General features: G+C 38.0%; 1 protein-coding gene across 1 annotated transcript in view; it reads right to left on the bottom strand.

The window, feature by feature from the left end:
- Positions 1-15,007, bottom strand: part of HS6ST3 (heparan sulfate 6-O-sulfotransferase 3) — a 750,318-nt gene that overhangs the window by 653,123 nt on the left and 82,188 nt on the right. The window lies entirely within an intron of this gene.

Raw genomic sequence — 15,007 nt, 5'->3', positions numbered from 1 at the left:
ATAAATATCCCCAATGCAATCATCTAAATAATAATAACAATTACACATTAAGAACTATAATGATAAACAAATGCAAAGAAAATTGGTTAAGAATTACTTTGCAATGACTCACAGTTTATAAGAAAAGAGAAATGCCATTTTGAGGATTCAAATGCCAAGCAGCATCCAAGGCACTTTTTATATATTCCCCTCTATTAACAATAAATACCTAAGTGAGGAAGCAGGTATATTATCTCTGTTTTACTGATGAGGAAAATGACTCAAAAAGATTAAGGAAGTTGATCGAGATTTTATTCACTTTTCTAGAAAGTTTAATTTTGTTTGTTTGTTTGTTTTTGTAGGGATGGAGGTCTCACTATGTTACTCAGGCTGGTCTTGAACTCCTGGCCTCAAGAGATCCTCCAGCTTGGCCTCCCAAAGCGTTGGGATTACAGGCATGAGCCACCATCCATGCCTGGCCTAATTTTGAAACCAAAAAAAAGTTACATATAAATTATAATTAAAACTAATATTCGACTTTATCTAAAAATCACTATAAACATCATTCTTACTCAACTATAGGCAATACACCTAGATACCATACTATGTCAAGTTCTCTAATGTTTGTTAAATAAAACACAGTACTTTATAGCAAGCATCACTTGTGATAGTATTTAAGTGATATTCCAGGGATGAGGGCCAGATGCAACACTCTCATGACCCGGTGGTGCTATATGGGAAAGAGGAACACACCGGAAAATAAACATATGCCTGTTTTGTATACCAGTATACAAGTAATTATGTATACGACCAGCACTACTCTAAAAACAACATGTTTGGAACTTGAATGGCTAAATTTTGACAAGTGCCAGAAGAGGACCAACATAGACACCAACCTCTCCTTAAGGAGACTCATTTAAAGTCATTCATTATCAATGGAGAAAAAGAAGTTACCACTGAATTCTGCTCCTTGGGTAGAAAATTCTTAGACAGCTGCTGGACAGATAAAGAAGTTGCCAGCAAAGTCAGAAAGGCTAACACGTGTTTCAGCAGGAGGGCAGACAGAATGGAACACCAACATGGCATTGGCCAACCAATCAAAGGATTGTTCCCTGTGTCAAGTCCACATGTCAGAATGTTTAGGATCTGCCATAAATAATACATTTAGAGCCTTGAAAACTGGCCATAGGCAGGGTGTGGTGACTCACGCCTGTAATCCCAACACTTTGGGAGGCCGAGGCAGGCGGATCACCTGAGGTTGGGAGTTTGAGACCAGCCTGATGAACATGGAGAAACCCTGCCTCTATGAAATACAAAATTAACTGGGTGTGGTGGCACGTGCCTGTAATTCCAGCTACTCGGGAGGCTGCAGCAAAAGAATCACTGAACCCGGGAGGCAGAGGTTGCGGTGAGCCGAGATCGCACCGTTGCACTCTAGCTTGGGCAAAAAGAACAAAATTCCATCTCAAAAAAAAAAAAAGTAGAAGAAGAAGATAGAAAGAAAAAGAAAACTGGCCCTAGAGTCACTGAGCCACACTTCACTAAGAGTCTACAGCCAACATTCAACTACCAGAACCTATTCTATGATCTAATATGAAACCATGGGGTCACATCAAGTAAAACATGGGCTTTGGAGTCACAGAGGCCTGGGCTCTGAACTGGCTGTGCCACTCACTAACTGGGAAACCTGGGGCAAATTGCTTCACATTCTAAGTCTCAAGATCCTCATCTGTAAAATGAAAATGGTTTCTCTTCAGATCGTATAAATCTTTCGCCTTTTACTAAAGAAAATAATACCTTACCTCCTGGCAACAAAATAAATGTGATAGCATAGGAAAGATGCATGGCACTTAGCAGGTCCTCTGTAAATGGCAGCTATCTGTTGTTAATTATTTGATCAGCTTGGAAGTGGTATTCTCAGCTGTAAAGATGTTCTAACCAGATGTGGGATAGATATGTGGTATCACAGAAGTTGCTGCAAAGTAAACAGAATGCAGACAAGTACCAGAAGTTTTACAAAGGCACACTGAAGTCCAGCCTCAAAGAGTGTGCTTTTTACCTGCAAAATGCTGAAGCAGAGAACATGTGTTAGGATGCCTCACTCGTGGCGACCGTATTGGACAGATTGTGAGAATGAAAGCCTGGGCCCCCAGCAAATCAGATCTGATCATAGCTAAGAGAGCCCTGGGCCACAAAGCAAGAAACAGTTTTTGTAGCAAATTACGTCGCAGAAACTGTTAATCATACAGTGGCTTCTTCAATCACATCTGCCCTCGAGGCTAGTATCATCACTGGTGGCACCTGAAGGACAATAAAATAAGAAATGCTCCATCAGTCCACTGTGAATAAAGGCAAAAAACCCACGCTGAGAGTTATGAGTACTCACACACAGAGCTAAGAACAGAAAAAGAGACTTATCTATCAGAGTCTGATTAGAAACAGATATGTGAAGGAACATGCAGAGGAAAAATATCATAGGCTTCCTCTGAGAAGCATTCTACGCCTTTGCCCACAGAGTAAAAAATAGTGGAAAATAGTGACCCTGATGTACACAATTTACTTGGATTTTCAAATATCTTTTGATGAAGCTTTAAGTCCTGGGGTGTTTTATGCCCACACACAAAGGTCTCCTTAGTGGAAAGGTATCCACACATTACTTTGAATCACATCAAACTTTCCAGATTCATCCACAGAACAAACACTGAGTGCATAACAATGTAAAGTCAAAGTTTAAACTTGTGCCAAAAGTCTCAGCAGGAGAAAGGATACCAAAGGCAGGTTAAAGAAGCGTTCAATAAAATGCAGTCTCTTCCAGAATTCCTGCCAGTAGAGGAGACGTGGTAGGGCAAATGCTAATGAAATCCCAAGAGGTCCACCTTTCTCAGGCTGCACTGTAGATGACGGAGCATGTATGCTTTGTGCTCTGCATCACCTCTCCTTTCTTCTTTCATTTTTCACAAAGGGAAGACACTTCGGAAGACCCCGTCTGTTTTCATGCATATACGAATGGTGATGCCTTAAGAAAAGTAGCCAGTTTGCTCATTTTCAGGAGGAAAAAACTATATATATGTTTATAATATACATATACACATATATGCATATAAATGTATTTATACATAAATATCTGTGTGTATGTATATACATATACTATACATACACATAAATATGTACTGTTTATATAAACATATATATGTGTTTATATATACACACACATACATACATATCCACACATACACACAAACATACAATATGTAACTTATTTAGACTTACTCTGCTTTTTTTAGCACCTCTGCCCAATTTGGGAGGAGCAGGTAGGCTCCATACATGTGAATAAATGTTTCCCATTGCATACATCCTATGGTAAATGACCTCCCATTACCAAAAGCATGATCATCTAAGGCAAGCAGACACAGGATGAAATTTAGAACACTTTATTTTCTCTCTCACTACATTCAAGCAAAATATAAAATTTTGTAATTGAACCACTACTACTGAAAAAAAAATTATATGGAATGTATATTTGTGTATTTTGTATATTGGCTAAGCATTTAGACAAATAACAGGAAAAAATGCAGTAAACTTATATAGGTAAAACTCTTTTTGATCAAAAACCACAATGACAAGAGTGTGTTTTCATAGCACTTTAGAATGTATGAGATGGTCTCTGCCCTCAGCTGTGGCACAGTGAGGAGGAAGCATCCTGCAGAAGACAGAAAAACAAGTGTGCAGGCAAAGGGCCTCGGCTGGGGCCTCACCCTGCCACTCACTAGGTCTGAGAGCTTGGAAATGAAGTTTTTCTTCTATAAAGGGCAGATAGTCATACCTACTTCACTTGATTGCTATGAGGCATAAATAAGAAAGTAGCTTATATATATTAAAGTACTCTACAAACAATAAGGAGAAAAACAGTCTGTCTTTATAACTACTCCAAAGTAGATGGGACCAAGTTTTATTACCTCAATTTCACAGAAAAACTCAATACAGCTATGTGACGGGCAAACCTAGCATTCTGTGACATTCAAAGGTAAATGGCTGACTTGAGATTGCTTCTTTTACAGCACAATTTCTCATTTTTATTATGAGTTACTAAGATCATATATTTTAAATACATTTGAAACAAACTACAAATACATAATTTCTTCAGATCCATGTTTTTACAATCTCATGACGAATTCTGTAGTAAGTCTAAGACACTTATAGAAATTATTTGTAAATTGTGAAAATGAGAAAAGATAGATATTTTTGTTCAGTAAATTCACTGAGTATCTACCACGTTCACTGCCTTGTGCTTGGGCCCTGGGGGGATAGCAGGGAAGATGATGAGATTCTTACCCTCATAGAGTTTGTGTTCCCCTGGAGAAGAAAATCAATAATCAATTGAACAAGAAAAAGGCACAATGTGGTAAACATGCTACAGAATATAAACGGGGTGAGACTGAAAATAACTGAGGTGGAGGTAGGGACAAGGGGGAAAAGACGTGTTAAAACAGGGTGACAGAGGCCCTCTTTGAGCTAGGACTTTTACAGGAAGTCCTGAAATATGAGAGGGCCCGCTTAGTGAAATATGGAGGAAAAAACATTTCAAGCAGAAAGAGAACCAGGAGAAAGGCTAGAAAGGACATGATTGAAGCCCAGTCAGGATATTGCCACGGGGGAAAGGACATAGTCTAGGGCCAGATACAGTACAGATATATTCTGGGGGTAAAGTTGCCAAAACTCAGGGATGGACTGGATGTGTGAGAAGAAAGAAAAGGATGCAAATTTTACATTAGAGAACCTGAGTGAATGTTTTGTAAGTAATAATTACAAAAAAGGAGATAATTGAGCTGGGGAGGAAAAAAATACAGGTAATAAGAAAAAGTGAGGTAATTGAGTTGGGGAGGGGGAAATCCAGGTACAACAGATAGCATGATGAAAAGAGACTTTATTTTTCTTCTTATTAATATACTTTAAGTTTTGGGGTGCCTGTGTAGAACATGCATGTCTGTTACATAGGTAGGAGATTTTTAAAAAAATATTTTTAATTGTGGTAAAATACACATAAATAAATCTTACCATCTTAACCATTCCTAAGTGTACAAAATTCAGTGGCATTAATTATATTTGCATTGTTACATAGCCATCACTAACATTTATCACCAGAACTCTTTTCATCTTACAAAACTGAAACTTCATGCCCATTAAACACTAACTCCTTCCCCATTTTCCCTTCCTCCAGCTCCTGGAAACCACCATTTTCTGTCTCCATGAATTTAACTATTCCAGGTATAAGTGGAATCATTCAGTATCTGTCTTTTTGTAACTGGCTTATTTCATTCAGCATAATGTCCTCAAGGTTCATCCATACTGTAGCACGGGTAAGAACTTCCTTTAGAGGAAGGTATTTTTATGATGTGGCCATGGACAGAATAATGGAACCCTGAACAACATCTGTCTGGGTCTCAAACTGAAAGGGAAAAAGTAGATGTTTTATGATAAGGTTATAATTAAAAGGGGATGGGGGATAATATATAACTCTTAAATACTGGAAGGAAGAGTTGAAAAACATCTCCAGGTACCCATAGCAATTTCCCCTAAGGCACACTGAACAAAATGAAGATCATCCCAAATTTTCTTCCACCTTCAGCATCTAAGTCTCTCAAGGTGTGGGATCCTCGTGGAAATCAACGTTTCAATTCAGTTCAGCCTTTCTTACCAAACATAAAGGTATATGTTTAGATAACAGTAAAGGAGAAGAAAAATCAACTTTTATACAAGTTTTCCCCCCCACCAAAAGCTTTAACATCACGCTCTGTGATTTCCAAGCTTATATTTTCAATTCAGTCATTTTTCCAAGAAAATGGAGGTTATCAAAATGATTGCTGCTATCCACAACATTTGGTAACAGAAAAACAACAGGGACATGTCCCATGTTAGTTTCCACTGCCATCTAGAATCAGCTCTCAAACAGTTTCTATCACTTCCTTCATTCAACCAGGAGGAGGCTACTGACAACAGCTGTCCTCCACAAAATGGAAATCCTTGATCACCAAATACTTGGACAAAGAAAGAAATTGCAGAAGACTCTGAAAAGGAAGATAACAATTTAGATGTGAGTGACTAGGCTATTTTTCTGATATTCTATTTTACTTGAATCTCATAGAAGTCTTTTGTTCAGAAGAGGTGCTTCAGAAATAAGAAGGTGAGAACATGACATTATTTTGCAACTAAGTATTAGTACAAGGAATTTTGTTAAGGATTTTATTTGCTTATTCACAACAGGTATATTACATTTGATGTTATGTCTGCTGCCGATTGCAAAGAATTCTATGCCTTTATTCATAACAGGTACTGAATAAGAAGAAAGGCCAAGTAACGACAATATGTAGTTATTTTTAATCTGCAGCAAATACATCAAATGTAGTATAATTAAACTAAAATAAAATCGATACTCCTCTTCATTAACATTCTACTTCACCAACTTAAGAATATTACCCATGAATATCTAATTGCAGTTTTCCCTCATGAAGTTCTATTTTGAAACCTCTGTCAAAGTGAAATTGAGCTCCCTGATCACATTAGTGAGCAGAGTTATTTTAGAAATAAAAGATTCTTGTGTTAAATCATTAAGACATTGCCTTTATGGCCCAGCGTACTTTTAGCAACTGCTGGAATCACTGTGCCCCAGAAGTCAAAATGAATTGCAGGGTTCAATATTATTTCAGCAAAGGTCAAGGGTTGACAATATGGCAAGGTCCCAGAAACTCAAATTAATGTAAGAGAGGACTTTATAGAAAGTGCTATTTTGGGAATGTTTTATATGAACAGCATGGTCTAGTCTCAAGAGGCGTGGACCAATAGTCACGAACTCTGTCTGATGTTCTGATTCCTTTGCCAACTAGTTATGTCATTTCATGAGTCCCTGAACTTTTTCGAGGCTGTCATTTCTCACCTGACAAATTTCTCCTAACTTACGGGGCAGATAAAACAAAATAGGGTAGAGGTGCATAGGCTTTTAAAGCCAGAAATTACTAAACCTCTAATATTATTAAGTAAAACTAACTACTGGGTAAAAATCATCAAGTAAATATTCTACAATATCCTGCAGTGAGGGGAAAAAAAAAAAGATAAATTGAAACAAACCAGGACAGAGGTGTGGGTATAAATTAAGAGGCTCTTTTTAGTCTAGAGAAACAGCTTTGAAGGGGCGGGGGTTCTAGCCGACTCCCAAACATGCTCAGTCTAAAAGATCTCATGAAGGTGGATTCTGTTTTAGGAGCATGTTGGGCAGTCACAGAGTTCTGAAATGGAAGCAAGCATCCTCCATCCTGGGATCAGCTTTCCCAGTCGAAGCTCTAAGACAGAGACCCCAGCAGGAGCTCTGGAAAGCAGACCATCTGCAACTCCACCAGGGCCGGGCCCTGAGAGGCCTGCAGCACAGCTAGAGACCCAGGAAGCTGCTGGCCACTGAGCTCAAATGAGGCAGAAAAAAACCTCTCCTTTCCTCAGGAAAATATTTGGAGCAAAGTTTTTCCAGTCATTGCTAACTATGATAATTGCATTTGACATTTTAAGAGCACGACGCAATAGCTAAAACATGTCAATGTAAATGACTTGGGGTAGAAAATATCAATGTGTATACATTTGAAGACCCATTGCTTTTTTTCTGAGGAAACATTCCTCTGAAGTTTCTCACAGTTGAAAGTTTGGGGGAAAAATATTTTAAGTAGGAATAATTTTTCTAATCTAGTATCAAATATCCTAGAAGATAAAATTGCTAAATTCGGTTATATTGAGTAACTTATGTAATAAGACAAAGTATTTCTCTACTACATGCAGAGTAAATTTAAACAACTTAAATTAGCCTCGGCCAGGCACAGTGGCTCACGCCTGTAATCCCGGCACTTTGGGAGGTCAAGGCAGATGGATCAAGAGGTCAGGAGTTTGAGACCAGCCTGGCCAATATGGTGAAACCCCGTCTCTACTGAAACAAAAATTAACCAGGCATGGTGGGACGTGCCTGTAGTTCCAGCTACTTAGGAGGCTGAGGCAGAAGAATCACTTGAACCTGGAAGGCGGAGGTTGCAGTGAGCTGAGATCACTGCACTCCAGCCCGGGAGACAGAGCAAGACTCCATCTCAAAAAAAAAAAAATTAGTCAGCCACTACTGTTTCCTAAATAACCAATGCATGTGATAATAGAACATTAATATTCTTACCTTAAGCAAAATGTTATTTTATAAAAATTAAATCTGTTGTGGTAAATTAGCTCTCTATTGTACCATACCAATGTAGTCATAAATTTTTATTCCCTATTGCTCTTTATAAGTTATCCACATTAATAAAGAAAAAAGGATAAGGAAGGAGGGAAGGAAGGCAGAAATTGATGGACTATATTTGTTACTTTAACACAATTGTCTTTGGTTCAAATCTCAGTCTCACCATTTGGTAGCTATGAACAACTTATTTAATGGCTTTAAGCCTCAGAGTCTTAATCTGCTGTAAAATAGAAATAGCAAAGGTACCTGCCCATAGAATTGTTGTTAGAACTAAGTAAGTTATTCCATAAACAAGACTTGACACAGTGCCAGGTACATGCAAGTACTCAATCATTCTTATTGTTTTTTCTGTCAAATATTTACTATGAAACAATTAATCTCATTGTTTTCAAGATTCTTTTGATATTAAAAACAGCTGAAAGATTTATTAAACATTAGCTTTTTCTTATTTTGCTGTCTTTCTAGTAAAAATCTCTAAAGTTTTATGAATAAAAGCAACTTTTTTTCTTTTCAAAAGCAACAAGAACAACAAAAAGTTGCAATTGAAATGGAAGTCTTCTTACAATAATTCCTAGGATCAGAGGGAAGCATGTGTAATTTCCATTCTCTTCCTAGTAGAAAAAGCTGACTAATATGGAGAAAGGCATCAATCCGCAGACTCAAAGAGCAAAAGTATAGCTGCAGGCATTTGGTCATCTCCTTTAGAGCCCCTGACCAATGAACATGAGTTTAGTTGGTTGGCACGCGAGGGTGCACGCGTGCCCGTGTGTGTGTGTGTGTGTGTGTGTCTGCATAGTTGGGAAATTACACAATTACATCCTAAAAGCAGGAAACACAGGCCAGGCATGGTAGCTCACGCCTGTTATCCCAGCATTTTGGGAGGCTGAGGCAGATGGATCACTTGAGGTAAGGTAGTTGAGACCAGTCTGACCAAGATAGCGAAACCCTGTCTCTACCAAAAAATACAAAAGTTAGCTGGATGTTGTGGTGCATCCCTGTAGTCCCAGCTACTCAGGAGGCTGAGGCAGAAGAATTGTTTGAGTCTGGGAGGTGTAAGTTGCAGTGGGCCAAGATAGTACCATTAAACTCCAACCCAGGAGACGGAGTGAGACATCGTCTCTAAATAAATAAAATAAAACAGGAAACACAAAACATATAAAGATATAAAAAGTGGGAAATAATTACATAACAAATGATTGCTATTCCTAATCTAATGGAAGAGATAGACTTATAAGTACAATTCAAGACAGACTGTAGTGAGTAGTGTTTTAGAGACGCTAAGTAACAGGTGATAATACACAAGAGATTAACTTGTGTATTATCTCCCGTTCATTGGCCCACAAGAGAAGATGCCATGAACGATCTTTGCAAGACTATTAACTTTGTGAATACAGGAACCATATTTATCTTGTTCCCCACAGTAGGCCCAGCACTTAGCACAGAGCTTGGTAGTTTACAGGCACTGATAAATACATGGTGAATGGATGTCTAGATAAATGAATGAGTCTAAGGTGATGAGCTCAAGGAGTGAAAACATGGCATTATCAGAAACTTCAATGGGAATTATAAAGATAATGCTGGTTTGCAACAAACAGACTGAAAAGCATAGAGTTTAGTTACAGTGGTAACAGAACCCATATTAAATGGGGTTCTAGCTGTGGAAAATATAGTCTGGATTTCTTGTTTTAAAGGTACTTTGGCCAGGGCACACTCACACTCAACTCTCTTTTATACCCACTATTTTGAGAGATATTCACCATTTAACTTCGTACCATTTTAGTTTTTTACTACTTGGTGAAGTTTGGCATTTCCCAGTCTAAAAATTTCACTGTTCAAACCTGGTTCTTGATGACTTATTTAAAATTCTGAGATTCTCTGTGCTGTTTTGGTGAATGTTAGTGTTTGTGTTATAACTCTCCATTTCTTAGTATTTGGCCCAATGCCAATATAATTCAGCTTTTGAAAATATTCTTTTATATAAAATCTGCTCAATAACTTTCAATAATCTAAATGAAAGATCCAGCATTCATTTTAATTTCATCAGACATGTGCTCAATGAGGCAGAGGTGTCTTTTCCTAGGGAGTGATTACAATCTTCCCTATTCTTTACTCCCCACCTATGAAGACGCATTCCTGTCTCCCAAAGAGTAAGAACAAAGCCATTCTGTGGGCATCTGATAGGAATGATACTTAGAAACAGAGAGATTCACTCCAACATAAGAGATCTCAAGTAGAAAATATCCCCAGTGTGCTGCAGAATAGTAATCAGGCTAACTTACAGAAAGGCTTTTTTAAGAACACTTCCCACCCTCACAGCTAGATGGACAACCAAGGCACTTGCCCCAAGAGAAAGCATGAGATCTACTCTGCAAAGAATTTACCAATACAGTTTATGGTTCCAGGGCAGAAGTAGTCCCTCTTTCTTTTGGCATTTGAACAAGCAGTGCATATCTCAAACACCCTCAAATGAAGTTGGCCAGTTTAAAGCCCCCACCAATCAACATGGAGCCCAAAGTCAGCCCTCATCACAGAGAAGAAGGCCCATTGAATCGCCAAAAAACTCCATTCATGCTACCCAATTTTAACGCAAACTAATTTTATATTCTTTATTATTTTATACTTATAAAAATATTCCAAACATATAAAAGGTTCAAAAGTATAATATAATATACTCCCCTGTGTCCAATATTCAGTCTCAAAAGTATTAATTCATGGTCAATCTTGTGCCCTATCCACCTCAACTTATTTCCTCAACCCACATAATTGTTTAGAAATTCCCAGATACCATAACACTCCATCAGTAAACATGTAGTTACATATCTCTAAAATATATCGCCTCCCCTTTACAATGATAACCACAATACCGAAATCACAGCCCTCCCAAAATCAAAAAATCCTTGATATCATCACTCAGTGTTGAATTGTCCTGTAAATGATCTTTTTAAAAACACAATTGTTTGAGTTGGGTTCCAAAACAAGGAGCACACATTATGACTTGTTGATAAGTCTCCTGGTTTCTTATACTCTACAGACTTTCTGTGTCTTTTCATTTTGTATTTTTTTAATCTATTTATTTTTAACTTTTAGGTTCAGGGGTACATGTGACAGCTTGTTACATAGGTAAACATGTGTCATGCAGGTTTGTTGCAAATATTATTAATATTTCATCACTCAGGTATTAAGCACAGTACCCAATAGTTATATTTTCTGCTCCTCTCCCTCCTCCCACCCTCCCCACTCAAGTAGACCCCAGTATCTGTTGTTTTCTTCTTTATGTTCATAAGTTTTTATCATTTAGCTCCCACTGTAACTGAAACATGCAGTATTTGGTTTTCTGTTCCTACATTAGTTTGCTAAGGATAATGGTCTCCATCCATGTTCCCTCAAAGGACATGATCTCATTCATTTTTATGGTGGCATATTCACTGTGAATATGTACCCCATTTTCCTTATCCATTCTGTCATTGATGGGCATTTGGATTAATTCCATGTCTTTCCTATTGTGAATGGTGCTGTGATGAACATTCATGTGCCTATGTCTTATGGTAGAATGATTTATATTAATCTGAGCATATACTCAGTAATGGGACTGTTGGGTCAAACGGTAGTTCTGCTTTTAGCTCTTTGAGGAATCTCCATACTACTTTCCACAATGGTTGAACTAATTTGCACTCCCACCAACAATGTAAAAGCATTCCTTTTTTCTCCACAATCTTGCCAGCTTCTGTTGTTTTTTGACTTTTTAAGCCATTGTGACTAGCATTAGATGGTATCTCACTGTGGTTTTCATTTGCATTTCTCTAATGACCAGTGATAGTGAGCTTTATTTCATTCTGAGAAGTGTCTGTTCATGTCCTTTGCCCGATTTTTAGTAGAGCTGTTTTTCTCTTGTAAATCTGTTTAAGTTTTTTATAGATGCTGGATATTAGACCTTTGTCAGATGGATAGTTTGCAAATATTTTCTCCCATTCTGTAGGTTGTCTGTTTACTCTTTTGCGGGCAGAAGCTTTGAAGTGTAATTAGACCCTGCTTGTCAATTTTTGCTTTTGTTGCAATTGCTTCTTTCCATCTCTTTTTGCTTCCCTGCAACTTAAATTTGTTGAAGAAATCTATTTGTCCTACAGAGGTTCTCAAAGTTTGGATTTTGTAGATTGCTACCCCATGATGTCACAATATATTCCACTATTGTCCATATTTCTTGTACATGGACAAGTTTGTTAGAAGCATGACCTGATTCAAGTTCAATTTTTTTTTCGACAAGACCACTTCAAAGATGGTGTGTATATTTCTCTTACAAGGGCTGGCTGTCCTTTTTTTCCCAAAGTTAGCAGCCATGGATAACCACTGCCTAGAACAAGGTATTCATTAGGGTTGCATCTGAATTATATTCTTATTCTATCATTCCTCCTTCTTCTATTATCTAGAATACTATAAACTTCCTCTCATCAAATATTTGATTACCCTTAGGTACTGTTTGTATAGCAAAGACCTGGAACCAACCCAAATGCCCATCAATGATAGACGGGACAAAAAAAAAGTGACACATATACACCATGGAATACTACACAGCCATAAAAAACGATGAGTCTGTGTCCTTTGTAGGGAGTTGGATGAATCTGGAAACCATTATTCTCCGCGAACTGATATAAGAATAAAAAACTGAACACCGCATGTTCTCACTCATAGGTGGGTGTTGAACAATGAGAACAAGTGGACTCAGGGAGAGTAGCTCACACACTAGGGGCAGTTAGGGATGGCTAGGGGAGGGGTAGCAGGGAGTAGGGAGAGTGGGGAGGGATAAAATGAGGAGAAATGCCAGATATAGTCAAAGGGGGAGGAGAGGCAGCAAACCACCTGTTTATGTATGCACCTATGCAACAACCCTACATGACCTGCACATGTACCCCAGAACCTAAAGTAAAACTTAAAAGAAAAAAAATTCCTCAATTCTTCAAAAAAAAAAAAACATACAAAAAGAAAGGTATGACAAACCTCAGTTCTTTTCCTTTATTAACCAACTTTCAAAAAATGAGTGTTGTATCTTACAGAGGTAATTCATGAGTTGTGTGAGGAAAGGTTGTTTTTTGTTTCCTTTTTGGTGGATGATAGTTATCTGTTTTACTATAAAATCATAGATTTAAACATATTTGGCCAGGAATGGTGACTCCTGCCTGTAATCCCAACACCTTGGGAGGCTGAGGCGGGTGGATCCCCTGAGGTCAGGAGTTTGTAACCAACCTGGCCAACATGGTGAAACCCGATCTCTACTAAAAATACAAAAAATTAGCTAGGCATGGTGGCACATGACTGTAATCCCAGCTACTCGGGAAGCTGAGAATCACTAGAACCCAGTAGGTGGAGGCTGCAGTGAGCTGAGATTGCACCACTGCACTTCAGCCTGGGCCACAGAGCAAGAATCTGTCTCAAAAAAAAAAGAAAGAAAGAAATGATAATTTTAAAACGTAATTCATATCCTCAGAGAGAATCAAGAGGATACTGCAGCCATAAAACAAGAACAAACTGCTTTGAAGGTGTGAGATATAAGAGAAGAGGGAAATTAGATATTTTTTTAGCCAGATTCACTAGAAAGGCTAGAAGATTAAGTTGATAATACATAAAAAGATTTTACATAAAACATAATACATAAAAAGATTTAAAATACGTAAGAAAAGTTCATAGGTCTGGAGAAAAAAAAAAAAAGGCAGAAATATTTTTTTGAAAAAACAATCCTTCCCAGGGCTGATGATATTGAACTGAATGGAACCAGCAAGTGTCAAACAGAACTCCAACCTGACCCAGCCTTGTGAAATTTCACATATCAAAGATAAAGAGAGTATTTTTAAATCTTCAAAAGAAAAAAAAAACCTGTTACAAAAAGAAAGGACCTAGGTATCTGACCACTCACGAACGTCAGGTGATAGGGCAGTGCACACGCTCCCGGGAAGATCAGTTCAAGTCCCTGCATTTCCACTCACCTGAACTTTCATTTCAAATCAAATATTAAATGAGAGGCCAAAATAAACACATTTACACAAATGTAAGGGCATCGGCATATATCTTATGAGAAAATTACACAAAGAACTTCAAAAAAAGGGAGAATAGGAGATCCAAGAAATGAATTGGTTATCAGTTTTTAAGCATTTAAATATAGGGTTCTACCTACTTTGTCCACATCTTTATCTACAGCCCTTAAAACAAAGCTTGGCACATAGCCGCTGCTCAAACAGTGAGACTAATTCAGCAGTCATGAAAAAGTTCTAGAATGACAGGCATGCAAACCCAAAAATAATATCTCCAAGAATACATTTCACTTAATAGAAGCCATAATTTTTTTAAACTGGAAAATTTAATGGCATGGTAAAGAAGGCTTATCCTCATTGTGTTTACAAACATAAAGCACACTATTAGAAACACCAGGAAAAACAGAAAGTTTTGTTTCTTTAGGCCCAAAAGCCATGGCCTAAATTTGGCTCTGAGGAACAAACACACATTTTTTTCAAGAGAGAAATGTATTTTGACTATTATTAAGAAGCAAGAGAGGCCGGGCGTGGTGGCTCATGCCTATAATCCCAGCACTTTGGGAAGCTGAGGCGGGTGGATCACAAGGTCAAGAGATCGAGACCATCCTGGTCAACGAGGAGAAACCCCGTCTCTACTAAAAATACAAAAATTAGCTGGTCATGGTGGTGCAAGCCTGTAGTCCCAGCTACTCAGGAGGCTGAGGCAGGAGAACTGCTTGAACCCAGAAGGCGGAGGTTGCGGTGAGCCAAG

This window comes from Callithrix jacchus, chromosome 1, assembly GCF_049354715.1.
Source record: "Callithrix jacchus isolate 240 chromosome 1, calJac240_pri, whole genome shotgun sequence".
NCBI classification, from domain to species: Eukaryota; Metazoa; Chordata; class Mammalia; order Primates; family Cebidae; genus Callithrix; species Callithrix jacchus.
Note: the sequence above shows the minus strand (reverse complement) of the source record. Positions and strands in the feature narration are given on the sequence as shown.